This window comes from Chironomus tepperi, unplaced genomic scaffold, assembly GCF_022539635.2.
Source record: "Chironomus tepperi strain 1889 unplaced genomic scaffold, CSIRO-AGI_Ctep_v1 contig_479, whole genome shotgun sequence".
NCBI classification, from domain to species: domain Eukaryota; kingdom Metazoa; phylum Arthropoda; class Insecta; order Diptera; family Chironomidae; genus Chironomus; species Chironomus tepperi.
This window is the reverse complement of record NW_027226601.1, coordinates 1,565,861-1,580,429: the sequence shown is the minus strand read 5'-3', so window position 1 is coordinate 1,580,429 and position 14,569 is coordinate 1,565,861. Positions and strand designations below refer to the sequence as shown.

The 14,569-nt window shown below is 32.7% G+C and overlaps 1 protein-coding gene across 2 annotated transcripts in view; it reads left to right on the top strand.

The window, feature by feature from the left end:
• Positions 1-230: 230 nt before the first annotated feature.
• Positions 231-14,569, top strand: part of LOC139099640 (Kv channel-interacting protein 4-like) — a 69,412-nt gene continuing 55,073 nt past the window's right edge. For both annotated transcript variants that reach the window (XM_070652160.1, XM_070652158.1), the window contains exon 1: positions 231-922. The gene's annotated coding sequence lies outside the window, so the exon portion shown is untranslated. The remainder of the gene's footprint in view (positions 923-14,569) is intronic.

Below are 14,569 nucleotides of genomic sequence, written 5' to 3'. Positions count from 1 at the left end.
ATCCCCAGCGAAAATGAGCTTTTAGCTGATAAGAATTATCCAAAAAAAAAGTTATTACTTCCGCATATATATTTATAGCATATAGAGAGTAAGTCCTGGAAGTCACACAACATTCCAACGATTGGAAAGTTCACATACAGTAAATATTTCCCTCCAATTCGCACATACTGCATCGCAAAACCTTTTTGGTCTCATTTTCTATCCCCAGCAATAAGACTGTTGATAGCTTGCGATGAAGCAAGGCATATTTTTGAGTTTACAAATTTTATTTCAGTTTCAATTTGAAAACGGCATCGAGCGGTTATAAGACGGGATTTTTCTGCCTTTCTGTTGTGTGTGAAAATATATAAAAAAAAAATTTATATCGACGAATGTTTACACTATAGGAAGTACAACAAAAAAAGAAAAAGATTTAATAATCTCACGGAAAATTGAAAATTGTGATTTTTTTTTTTCAAAAAGTTATTTGCGTGCACGTTTCAGTCAGATTGAAAAATTACACAAGATTATCGGTTTGTGTTTTGAAAAAAAAAGTGAAATGAAATTTTCCATAAAGGTGGAAGGGAACTGTGTGTCTGTATACATTATGGTTACTAAATAAACAGAAACTCACTCTCTGTGCATTTGTGGCTTAATGTGTGAAATACTTTTTTTTTTTGATCGACTGAATTTTTTCTATTATACTCGAATTTTATCGGCACATAAAAGCGAGTGTAGGAACAAGTAGAAGGAAAAAAAATTGAAAACGATAAAAAAAGGAAATTAAGTTAAGTTGTGATAAAAGAACAATAATGTGAAACATTTTCATTATAATCAGTGAAAGACGAAGATTTTAATTTGCATTTGTGTATCCATTAACAAATATTTTAATTCCATGAATAAAGGACACTTCATAAGGTGTGCGAAAGAAGCATAGAAAAGGGTAAAAAAAAATATAATTAATTTTTATTACTTTATTTTAGCAATGGAAATTTATCCGTTGTGATGTTGAGAGGGGGTCATTTAGTTATGATGTCTAGTTTAGATTCTTATCTAATGAGCTGAGAGATTCCGTAAATCAGAACTCAATCCATTACTCTTAAAGAGAAAGTTGACAAATTATAAACCCTGATCCAGAATTTGCAAAACTTAAGAGTTCGGAATCCAACAGAAAATCCACTTTTTATTAGAATCTAGACTCCGGTGTAAGCAACACTACATGGCGGTGTATTTAGTGTATTCAGTGATGAGATAGAGCGGATTTTTAGTGGCTAACCCCTTTCCACTTTCTTTTTTGGAAAAATGTTCAATTTGCAAAGGTTTTTCATGAAAAAATCCCAATTTTGGCGATTCATACAAAAAATTTTAATCAACTATGCTTCTGTCACATTAGAGACATGACAACTCTGCTTCCTTTAGCGTTTCAAAAACTATTAAGTGTACGATACCCAAATATTTATTTAAATTTGAGTATATATAGATTCCGCTAATGCAGTGTGTTGATGTTTAAAATTTTTGGGACGCAGCACACAGTTTGGACATCACTGTACTATTTAGTCGAGAAATTGTTTGAGAAATATACTGCCAAGTTTAAAGCAGAGCTCGAAGTCGAATCGAATTTCGTATGGAAAAGTCAATTGAAATCCATACAAAATATGAATCAACTTTGAGCTTTGGTTGAAAGAAACATCCCCTTTTTCCAATGTCTGGGGTTGCATGTTACCCCAAACCTAAATGTTGAACACTGTCAACCAAAGGGTTTGAAAACCCAATTTATCAAAGCTGTAATTTCCAAACAACCCCCAAAAGTGAGAACATAAATATTCAACTTCATAAATTTACAACTGTGAAACGGTTTTGGCGTAGTAAATTTCCTTACGTCGCTCCATCTCTGTCACAAACTTATGGCTAAAATGAGTAAAATTCATAAGAATTCGTGTGTACATTCTCAATAGAATAAGAAGAGATATTTTAGGATTCAAAAAATGTACATATTATAATTTTTACTACAAAAGGAAGAATAAGAATTGAAGGAAATGATAATTGTTATGGGGCAATGGCAGCGCATTTTAAACAGTTGGTTATAATATTGAATTATTTATTAAATTGTCTGGAAGGAAGTAATGCAAAATTTTTTATGAGGATCTTATGATTTCGCATTATTAATGCAATTTTTATGGCTGCATTGGTGTCGGATTATGAAAATTTACTTTAAATTATTCTGAGAATTATTAAAGGATGTTGGGGGTTTTTAGATTGTTCAGTTATTTTCTGAGTGAGGAATTCGTAATTTAGGTAATATGAAGGAATGATAGGATCTACTTTCTCGATATAAATTAAACTTTTTAGACGAAATATTGCAAGGATTAAAGGAAAGTTTATGGATTTTCTCACGAAAAACTCTCAAGTCTTAAAATAATTATGAAGAGTTGACCCTCATACCCCTCTCCATCTCTCTTCTGAATAATTTTTTGGTATAGGACATAGATAGTCAAATGACAAGAGAGAATTTTGGGTCAAATTGGGAGAAAAATTCATCAATTTTTGATCAAAATTCTTCCAAATTTTCCTCAATTTTCCAATAATAAATTTTAAACCCCATCGTAAATTTCAAGCTACGCCTCTCCACCCACCGATCCTTTTTTACAAAACTCATCCAAACTCTTTCCTACAAATATAATTGAATCTGATACGCCAGGTGCTCAAACAATTTTATCTGATTACTTCAGCTTTATTTTACTTCCTTTATATAAACTTTCTGCACATTCGGATGGAAAAAAAGATTCTTTTTGTTTGAAAATAAAGAATTATTTTACTGCCGATACAAAACTTATCAGTAATTTGTGAAACTCAAAATGAGACAATTCCAGTTCAATCAGCAAAATTTTCTGAAAGGTTGGCGAATTTCTTCAAGCTATGAGATGTAGTAATGCTTTATGTATATTTACTTTAGAAAATAGACAATAAATGACAATTTCAATCAAGTATGAATGTCAGTGGCGTTTACTGATAAATTTAAATAATGAAACTGTTGACAATTTTTGAAAGGATTCTTATCTGATGATTCTTTATGAAAGGAATATCAAACTGTTGCCACTACGGCAAAAATCAAAGAATAATCAGGCAGAATTGACTCAGACTTGGTGCCGGTCAGCACCAATTAATCAAATAAAAAACGAACTCCATGCAAAATTAACTCTGAATTAGTGCCGGATTTAGTCCGAATTGCATACCTGACTAACGCTGACTTGTTGCCGGATTTTGATTCGATTTAACCGACATGTGCTATTTGGGTCCGACATTGAATTGTATGTGATTTTACCAAGCAGCAAGTGGGTAACATGATGGTAGCATTGGAATTCGAGCTCTGAAAATATGATATTGTCTAGAAGCTTGAAGGTAATGCTTCATCCATGCTTTCAGCCAGGGAACAAGACAATAAACCAAACTTTATTTTTAGCTGTCAAACTGAGCTGGAATCAGTTGTCAAGAATCCGTTATGCCACCCTCAAGCTTGCTGTCAACGAGTCGACGTAGCGACATCTTAGCAATTTAATTGTACTGCTCGAGATTCTGCTTGACTCCCTTCTATAAATAACATTTATCTAAAATACAATAAACTTCCAATTTCATACCCAATATCAAAATCTTTCAAATTAATTAAAAACTTGGCAAATTAATTGGAAAAACTTTTCTTAAAAACTTCCAATTTTGGTTTCTTGAAAATCCTTTTTAATTAGCAACAAGCTTGCTGATATAATATTGAGATACGAGAGTCCTTAATTATATTAGTTAATGGCCCATGATATTTCTGTTAATTTAACTTCCAAGAAAGTTGTCGTCAAGGAATCTGTTATCACAAAAATTGACTAAATTAGCTTAACGAACTAGACAAAATGTTAAAAATTGAGTTAGTTCCTCTAAAAAATTGTTCATACTAAGCTTCTGCATATTTTTTCTATTATATTCACATAATTGCTCATAGAGCCAAACAACAGAGCCTGAATATCTATTCTAAAAGGTTCATTTCCATTTGAATTTCTACAAAAAAAGCTTCCATCTACACAAAAAAAGCACCAAGCAGAGAAATTAATTAAGCTTCGTGTAATTTTACATGTTTTACTTCCATATTTTCCTCTTTTTCTACACATTAATGCTGTTTGTTCATTAATTTACTTAGTTTTATACTTTTCGTTACTTTTTGCGATATTATGGGAAGCAATAAGAATAAAAATTACAAAAGTCCTCGTATTATTGATCGAGGGACTTAAGCGCATTTTTGTCCCAGCGATCAGTAATTGGTTAATAAGTCACTTTCAGACCTAAAAAAGAAGATCCAGTATTATCCATTCCACTTTCAAACCCACAAAACAAGATCCAGTAGGATCCAGGTCACTTCCAGATCCACAAAACAAGATCCAGTTAATTCCAAGTCATCATACTAGATTTTTAAGAATTTCATCATTTAACGGATTTTCATAATTTAAACCAAATAACGGTCAAAAAAAATGAAACTTTGTTCAGCTTAACACTGTTAAAACATCGAAAAACATTGAAGTACACTGTAAAACAATGAAAAAACGTGTTGTTGTTTTTGTTGTATATGAAAATAAAAAATTGTTAATTATACTATTTATGCGGTGATTTGAAAGTTTTAAATAGCCGGCGCCGCAATAACTTTATGGAACTGATCTTTTACTTCCGAGCTCTCTACGATGTCTAGTTAAAAAGTTTTTATCGGCAGCCGAACAGACAAAGCGTCTTATTAAGCTACCTTTTTGAAAAAAATTTCAAAAATGCGCTAAAAAGTGGTAAACTGTAGCTATATTACTATGGGAAATGGCAAGACCTTGATGCTCAAAAAAAAAGTTTATAGTCGACCGTGTAGGAGATAATTTTGCGAATTAAATAGAGAAAAAGTGAGGCTCAAATAACTCTAAGTCCTTGAAATGGAGTTTATTGCCATTACAAGGTCGGAATTACGTACTTTACGTTTACTTGAATCTAGCTTTCCCGGGAAACACATGGCGCAGAAATGGACATAAATCCGGCTTCAGGCTGCATGATCCTGTCCTTAAGCCTGATTTGGAGGAACCTGAAGAGCTCCATTTGCTCCTTAATATCAAGGTATATGGATAGCGACTTTTATTCCAAGCCAGATACAACAAAATCTGCATCTCAGCCAAAATCAGGATATTCTGGTTCCTCCTTATCGGTCAATTCAACGTCATGTACCGCCCGGGTCCACTAAATTATCGACAATAATGTGCGATATCAACAGGATTAAGTGAAAGTGAGTGGAAAATTTTGGGGTGATTAAGATGACACTCGTGAGCTTTTGAACCTCTTTAATATTCCGTAATGACTTTTATAAGTACTTCTTACGAAAAAAAGTTTACTATAAGTGATAAATCTATCAACAAGGAAAAATTGATTCAGTCATGAATGGAAGAAGGAAAAAAAAAGTTTTTTGTTCACGTGCCAAGTATTTATTGTGCTTTATCGTGAGGCAGGGTTGTAGATGGGTGTTCAGGTTGCAGGATGATGTTGGTATGAAGTTACTGTAGGAGGAAGAAAGTTCACATTTTATGTATTAACGAATTATGTAGTTATGTTAAATCCTCAAATTACTTAGTAAATTCCTAATTATTGTCCACTTACCATACATCTAATGACTTAGAGATACTAAGGGTATTTTCGGAAGGTCCGTAATGCTAAAGAGGGGACGGGAAGTTAGGGTACACAATTTTGGCTGATTCATGATATAGTAATGCGTTTTGGTAGAAGGAAGAATCTAAAATGCTGTTTTTAGCACTATGTAATTTCCAGACGTTCCTGTTTTATGGTTAGCCACTATTTGGACCACTTTATATGCAGAATCCTTAAATGAATATGAATTCAAGGAACCTCCACTATAGACCACAGATCGCAATGCCTTCTCATCTTCAGCATACCTCAAAGTACATTCTATATGCCGATTCTTAAAGCATAAAGCTCCCAATACTACCAACCCAACAAACATTCCCAACTTCCTTGTTTTCAACAGCAAAACTTTTAATTATGTCTACAAATTTTCAAGAACAAAAATCAAATAAAACAAACTTTGTCTGTGAGTTAAATATGAAAAATCATAAATTTATCTACAAACTCGAGTCACCAGACACTAACAATAAGAGTCTCAAATTCTTCTTAATGCCAAATATCAAAAATATTTAAATAAAATATTTTTTTTTTATTATTATTTGTTCCTACAAGACTGAACAGTGTCTGATATAAGTACGTGTATAGATGTATGGTGTGGAATATTTTGGCAGCATATGAGCATAAATGAATTTATTATACCACACATTTGTTTTTTCTATGTATTTTTGCCTCTTATATTGTGCCTTTTTCTCAGCAGTTGTCATCATAAAGTGAGGAAGAATTAATTTTTTTACTCTATGTTTACATAGGGAGATGAATGTGGAAGATTCTTGTCAGAATAATTGAATTTTTGGGATGGGAATAAAAGCTTATTACTTGTATGTTCTGATTAGGGGGAAGGGAGTCAAGGATGGGATGATTGATGAAGCTCAGAGGTCGATAACAAATTGGGTTCATCACAGTTTTCTAAGAAACAGTTGTAATTTGTATGAAATGTTATACTTCACAGATGTCAGCAGAAACAAATTTCATGCAAATTTTAATCGGTTTTTGGCGAAACTTCATAAACTGATTTCGAGGCGTTAATAAAGTTTCATGTCCGAACAGACAAAGAGCATGCTCATGAGTATGCTTACAATTTGGAGCATGCTCAATTATATTAGTAGAGTATGCTCACGAGCGCGCTCATTCAGGTGAATGTGCTGAATGTATGGTTAGTTCCTAGCCCACCACTTTCTTAGAATGCATGCTACTTAGAAATTTGTGGAAATCTAGCTCTGACATTTTTCTAGAATCAGTTGTATCAATCTATTTAGGTTTGGAATTACAGTATGGTTAAAAAATAAAAGTATTGTGGCACCTCTTAATAAACCAGCACAAAATTATATGAAGATGGTGGAAATCTACGCCTACAGCCTCTGCTAGGGCACTGAGGATAACTAAACAATCATCCACAGCACCAACACACAAAAATCTCCAAACAAACCACTTAATGTCGAGTCACATTCCCTTGAGTCCACACTAATTACACATTTCCATCAGTAAATATTAGTAACATATTCATCAAGCACAAACAAGAGTCAAAAGTTGCCTCTAAATTAAATTTGTGCCTTGAAACAGTTTTTCTTGTTCTCTCTTAATTTCGAACGCAAACTGACTAAAAACTTTTCAACAACAACATCACGCAATATGTTTGAAAATGTGAATTTAATTGTTGATTGAAACGGACCAGAAATAATTTTTTCCGGCAGTTTTATGAACGTGATTAAAAGCATCAGAAGAAAAAGTCACGCGTTTAGAATTTAAAGTGCCTGAATTTAGCATTTATGATTGTTTTGTGTAAGCACAGCTTTTTGTTACCATAATCAAGATATCAACAATAATTTTGGTTTAGGCATCTTGAATTGTTTACGTGCGAGATTTGGCACTTGAGGATAAATGATTGGGAGGTACTGAGGTAGAAGCTCTGAAATTTCATACGTCGGGGGCGTATACAGGAGTGTAAGGGGGTCAACCTCCTCATGAGAAAGACAGTCAACCTCCAACAACCTAACCTCCCCACATCCTCAAAATGCTCCATTTCCTATATAAATAGCCATCAATAATCCAGTAGCTCCACAAACAAAGACTAAAAAGGACAACAATTTAAATATTTTCAATTATTCCTTAAATTAGCTCATAAAAGCTTGTAGCTTGTAGGTTTTGTATCATTTTAAAGCAGAATGGCAAATTATAACCATGATTTACTGATAGCAGCATGAAAATGAGACAATAAAATTTTTTTCATGAATTTTAATTTGCTATCAAATTGATCATAATGAAATGAGGACGGGAAATGATGGATATAAAAAGTTTTAATAGTAATTTTACATTTTATTGAATGTACCTAGCCGGTCTTCATTTAAAATAATCGGATTAGGTTGAATTTAGTGTTATTGGATGTTCTGCATTTGTGTTCATATGAAAAGGATACAATAAAAATTTTTATCGACAATCGTTTCAAGTTTGATAAAGTCCAATCGAACGGCAGCCAGCCCTTCCATTTACATTTCCTTTTTGTTTCAATTTACAAAGCAACCTTTTGAAATAAGGAAGAAACAAAAAAGGGATAACATTTTTAGAGAACTAAACTTTATCACGTAAAAGAAACTTTTGATTTTAGTAGAATTGAGAATAAAAGAAAGAAAGTTTCAAGATAAAAAAAAAAGATTTTTTTTGGGTAGATTTGTATCAGTTATTCTTTTTCATGACCATTCTTGTGTGTAAGGTACTTTTAGAAGTTTTGATGGAGAGGGATGTGACCTTGACAGTATATTTAATACCAGAAGTGAAATAAAATTTAAGCTTTAAAGATTTTAAAGACAAAACTGAAATTTGTTTTAAAATCATTAAAAAAATTTAAATTTAAATTTTCAGTTTGTAAAAAGTGAATTTTCAGTTTTTAATTTTTGAATCAAAAAAATTCAAATTTTCAAATTTTAAAAAATTTAAATTTCAAATTTTAAAAAATTTCAATTTTTAAGTTTTAGACAAATTCAATTTTCAAATTTAAAAAATAATTCAAATTTTAAAAGATTTAAATTTTCAAACTTTAAAAGATACTACAATTTTCAAAGTTTGAAAAATCAAAAATTGTAGTTTTTAAATTTTTAAATTTTTAAATTTTTAAATTTTTAAATTTTTAAATTTTTAAATTTTTTAAATTTTTCTAAAATTCAATTTTTCCAAATTGTTTACTATCAAAAACATTTTGTTCAGCCAATTTCCCCCAACCAACTGTTTTATTTCAACAGCTACGCATCTGTTTCAATATTAATACTATAAGATTCGAATATTTTCACTGCCTTACATACGGCAATATAGTCGAAACACAAGTGAAATGATGTAGCAAACAAGAAAATACGTTTTTTGTTTTTCGTGGAAGTGATCACATGAGAATAATTTTGTATACAACAAAAATTATCTGCAATCATCCAACAGATCCCCTTTTTTATTTGCAAATACAATCAAGAAGCACATTATCGAGCCAGAAATGAAAATTGACTTTTTTTCTAACGCATTTCTATGTACAATCATAAGATGTGAGACAAATAAAATTGGGATATTTTGTGTCTACGATGTTTAGTGCCAGGATAGTTCATTAAGCTTCATGTCTCTCTCATGTATACTTTGGCCACTCTCGGCAAGTGATATGCCAGTAGGCATTTCTAGATACATAGCTACAAATTGGAGAAGACAATAATCACATTAAGACTGACATTAAACGACCAAAAAAAACTTTTTATGCTTCCTGAATGAGTCATACTAAACAAGATAGTAGCAAGTTGGCAATTAAAAAGTTTATACAAACATTAAGCGAGCTTTAAATGCTGATGGGGATTTGAATCTTTAAAGTCCCGAGCGATGCAAATGATGAAGGCTTTAAAGGCTGTCTTGAGGGCATTCACATGGAGACGGCTTCCATTTGTGTTAATAAAAGAGCTCTAGCCCTACTTAAACATGGCCTTCCTCAAATGACGCCTATAGCTGACTTTATCAAAGCGTTAAAAGCTCTGAAAGCTCCATGGCAGAGCATTCATCATTTGTGTCGCTCGGGAGTCGTGGTGCATTAAAAGATAAAGATGGAAATTTTTTATCATTTTTTAATGCCGCATCAAATGTTAATGTACTGATGAAATGTCCATTGAAGTTTTGTGTCGATGCAAAAGTTTCTGAGCTCCAAAGGAGTTTTAATGCTTCGGTTGGAAAAGTTTTGATACCTATTAAAAATGAATATATTTTAAATGTTTGCTTTGGGCATTTATTGGCATAATTTGAAATACTGTGGTCAGCACAAATCGATGAATATTTCAAAAATTATGGCCCAGCATGATTCACTTTGACTTGATGCCGGATTCTGTTTGCGTCCTGTACCATATTAGAGTTATGCTAACCTGGTGTCTGTATTTTGATCGATAAACTGATTCTACCATTTTGAATAAGTCTGTCAAATGACTGTTGGAGATTGTCTTTATAAATGGATTACACTGAAGGATATTGAAGCTTTTCGGTACGAAATATTGACACACATCTTCTTACCTTCCGGTTATTCTAGGGTAACCAGGTCAGTTAATATTATCCAAACAGCTCAACTCATGCTAGTTTGCCCGTTACGTAATGTTGTCGATGGCATCGTGACATGACATATTCTTTTCAGTGAGTCAAATTGAAAAGAAATTGAGAATTCCATTGGAAGCATCCAGTTTTATGAAACATTTCTGCATCATTAGATTCATTTCTACATTAATTAGGCCCCTAATTTATTTAGCTATTTAATGCCGTTCTAGCCACGGTCCTGTCAAATATTCACCCCAAATTGCCCCAAAATTTCTCAATAGACCCCTATAAATATTCGAAAATCCAAATTACTATCGTCACTTTACAACAGCAAAACTTTAACCATCAACCTAAGAAAAACTTTTACTTTCAAGGATCAAAAGCTTTTATCTTGCTAATTAAAAATCATTAAACTTTCGTAATTTTGTTAAAACGTGTAATTATTAACAATTCCCGTTAAACTTGACGCTCAACACAAAAGTTTTCCTACACGTAAAAGTTTGTTCTTTTTTATTCAATAATTTGCGAGGATTGAAAATTTCTTATTATTTAAAAGCAGCTTTCAGCACAGAATCAGGATTATACACAGATTGTATCCCATAGCCAGCAAACAGAAAAGCTCAATTAAATAGAAATTTTTCTATTCTTCTTCTAAAAATTACAGTATGATCCTTCCAGTTGATTTGACACAATGACAGACCTAATATCCGAAAAACCAACATTACAATTAGGAAGAGCATGAAAAGCCCATAAGATAAAAGATGAAAAATTTATGTCGCATGACAAATCAGTATCCACAATGAACCATTTTGTCTATGCCTTTAATTACTTTCTATCCTTATGCTGAGCCTTTTGCTTCGTTTCTTATACACCAATCGACATAATTTTTAGATAATCCTTTCGTTTAGGTACCTTTTAACCGCTTACTTAAAGTCTTCGTTATCCTTATTTCTCTCCATTATGATGATAATTCCCATATGGATGCTACTGGTTCTTATGAGTGGGTTATTCAGGAGTGATGGCTTTAGAGTAGTTGATAAATGGATAAGCCTCTTAGAATCTCGATCATATATTGAAACTTCAGTACTGTTCGGAACCTTACTAATTCTAAGGTTTTAAAGAAAAATTACTCATACCCAACAACATAGACCAAGTGGGATTCGAAAAAACGTCCTACGATTTCCAGTCCCATGCTCCTACCACTGAGCTACCGATGGTTGTCAGAGAACGTGACACAAAGCATATTCAAACCTTCAAATGCGTGTGCCTTTTGGATAGAGTACAGCAAAAATATAAAACTACAAGCTGACTCCTGAATTTAGACAGTACGGACACCAAACCAGGATAACTATGTAGAATAATCTGTTTACGGACGTGTTTAGTTCTTCAATTAGATTTTCTGTGGTTCTACCAAATCCGACTACACTCCAGAGTCATCCCAGCCTGAAGACACTATTTCTCACCTTCTCTACTCCGTATACCATTTAGACTAGTACTATAATCTATAAAACAGCTCAAAACTCTTAAACAGTTTGACGTCACAACTAAATTACCCCCCATAAAGGAAGAGCTCTTTCTAATTTCCTACACTTTTTTACTATCGATCCCAGCAGAGCAAATAAAAATCTTTATAGTGTTATACGAAAGAACCAAAATAGAGCAATGATGAGAGAAATTGTTTTCTCATTTCCTAGTCTATTGAATTAATAATCACTATATATATTTTTGGGGAAAAGTTCGATAATCTTTTTGTCATGTTGATCGAATTTCTTCAGTTCCTTGTTTCTACATTACTAAAGATTGACATGAGTCATTAGTGAGCGTGAATGAATAAGATGGAGAAGAAACGGAAGTTGAAAATTTTAGGGCAAATACTTGACTGATCTATTTATAGCTTTAATGTCCATAAATAATTTATTACTATATCATGTAATATTATATTAAGCAAACATTTTGCAAAATATAAAAGTCATCATGTTCCATATGGTACAGTATTTTGCAAATGTGTCGCATGAGAAATCGATTATTGCATTTTACAAGTTCATTATTGTATTGTACAGCTGGAGACTTAATGAAACCATAAAACAAAAATATATTGAATTCAATATGATATTAGAAGGAAATGGAGGTCAGAGAGAGTGTGACGTTGATGAAGCAAGGGTTGTGTAGTGAGAGTTTGAGTTATTGGATGTTCAGTAGGTGCTGTTACGGATAGTGGCTTGCTTATTTCGCTGGCCGTATAGATCAACTTTGATCCATGGCATTCCTCAGAAAGCGCCTAAAGCTTGCGCCTAAGTCTGCCAATTACCAATACCATGTGCAATATTGTCACTATCAACAGCTTCCTTCCAAGAGTAGGGCTGTAAAGTATAGGGAATTGAATAATACCTACCTTGTTACACGTGGAAGTATAAATATCAAAATTATTCCAAGCTTCTCAAAATAAGTAAGGATTGTGGTCATCTGAACTTTCAAACGCCGAATGGGCTTTATAAAGTTCATTTATGTCCATCGAGTAGCTTTATGTCTAACATAATTCAGGTTCCTCTAAGCACCCTAACCTCCAATAACTCTAGTTGCCTTACTCGATACAATTTTCTAAAACATCTCTCAATTTCATCAAAACTGACTCATTTCCATCACAAACTGAGCATTAACCCACTTTAATCACCAACTAGACACGACAAATCAAACATCCCTACAGCACATCAAGGCACAAAAAAAAATTGAAATGATTATTGGAATTGCCATCGTATTGTGATTGTCGCAAACTAAATGAATCAGTATAAATAAAATCATGTCTCCGTGTTCGATAGACTTGCTATTATCTTCATCTAACAAAATGACGATAGAAATGCTATAAATGCAAAATGTCTTGACTCCACGTGACATGATGGAAGCCGTCAAATCATTGCCTTACTTATCTTCGTCGCATGAATCTATCGATTTTTTTGTGTCAGTTTCTTTTGTATTTGAAAACATTTTAGGATATTCGTTCCTGAGGCTTTTGTCTCTGCTTCCTTGTACTTTAAAATTCAAAATGAATAAAAAATCGAATTTTTTTTTCTTTCACAGCTCGTACGTGAGCCAAGTTCTGATGAACAATTGAGTCATTCGATACACAATGAAATTTTCATTCTTTTTTGCCCTCAATCGTACTGTAAGCCAATGAAACTAATTAAAGCAAAAGCTTAATTGGAAAACTTTCCATCCCCTCGAACATTTTTAATACGTCAAGCATGGAAAGGGCGATAGACGTAATGAAAAGTCAAGAAATAAAATGAATTAAGAAGAAAAGTTTGAGATTTAATTGGATAAATGTACTAAAATGACGACAGAAATTGGAAAGTAAGAAGAAGTCACGAAAGAAATAATTTTTTATCGATTAGGTGCTAAAAAAGCTCTCAGCGAATTATCGAAATAAATGAAACCATTGGGTACGGAAAATTTACAGTTAACATCTTTTATTGCTTCTCCTTAATACATTAAGGAAACGAACATTCCCCAATGTTAAGTCACTGGGACAAGTAAAAAATGTTCAAGTTCACTTACATGTTCTCGAGTAATGTATTTTGCATTCATGCTTCTTAGATGGAAGGGAAAATTGGGAATTTTCTTTCTTCTTGTGCTTCTTTTCGTTTCTTTTTCTCCTTTTTTCATCTTTCACCCGTCATTCCCCTTGAGTGATTAATTTATTTTCACAACGCAAATAAAATGGAAATAAGCAGCAAGTAAATAGGATTGTGAGATTGATGGGAGCGCAGCTTTTGTGGTTTAAAAAGGTTTTTTTGGAAGCTATCGTTGAACTTTATATCAATTTGTTGAACATGGATACCACAAGGAGATGGCTTCCATATGGAATTAATAAAAGAGTTTTAGCGGAAAAAAAAACAAATTCGTTTTTTTGCATAACGTAATAAGTGCCCCTTCACTTATATACACTAAGCCTTAAGGCTTATTTGTGCCGCTTGGACAGACTTGGAACCAGAAAAACTCGATGACAACTGGCTGTCGACATCTCACTTACCATACCAAACTCATCCAACTTCTCATATTATTGTCTCGCAAAAATCGGCTATCCCACATGACACCTCTCAACATTCCACGGATATTAGACATTTTTCCACATAATTACAATAATTTCTAATTAAGTGACAAAGTGCTGCATGACAACCCCCTCACTATTCATGTTTAAGTAAATCGCATAATGAAAACATTTTTCCCTCCTTTTTTTGTTCTTTCATTAAAATATACAAGTAGACAGTAGAAAATGAAGCAAATTGTTCTTCATTATTTAGTGTTTCTACCAGCACAATGTCACCGCAAGAAAAAGAAACAGCAAAAAAAAAAG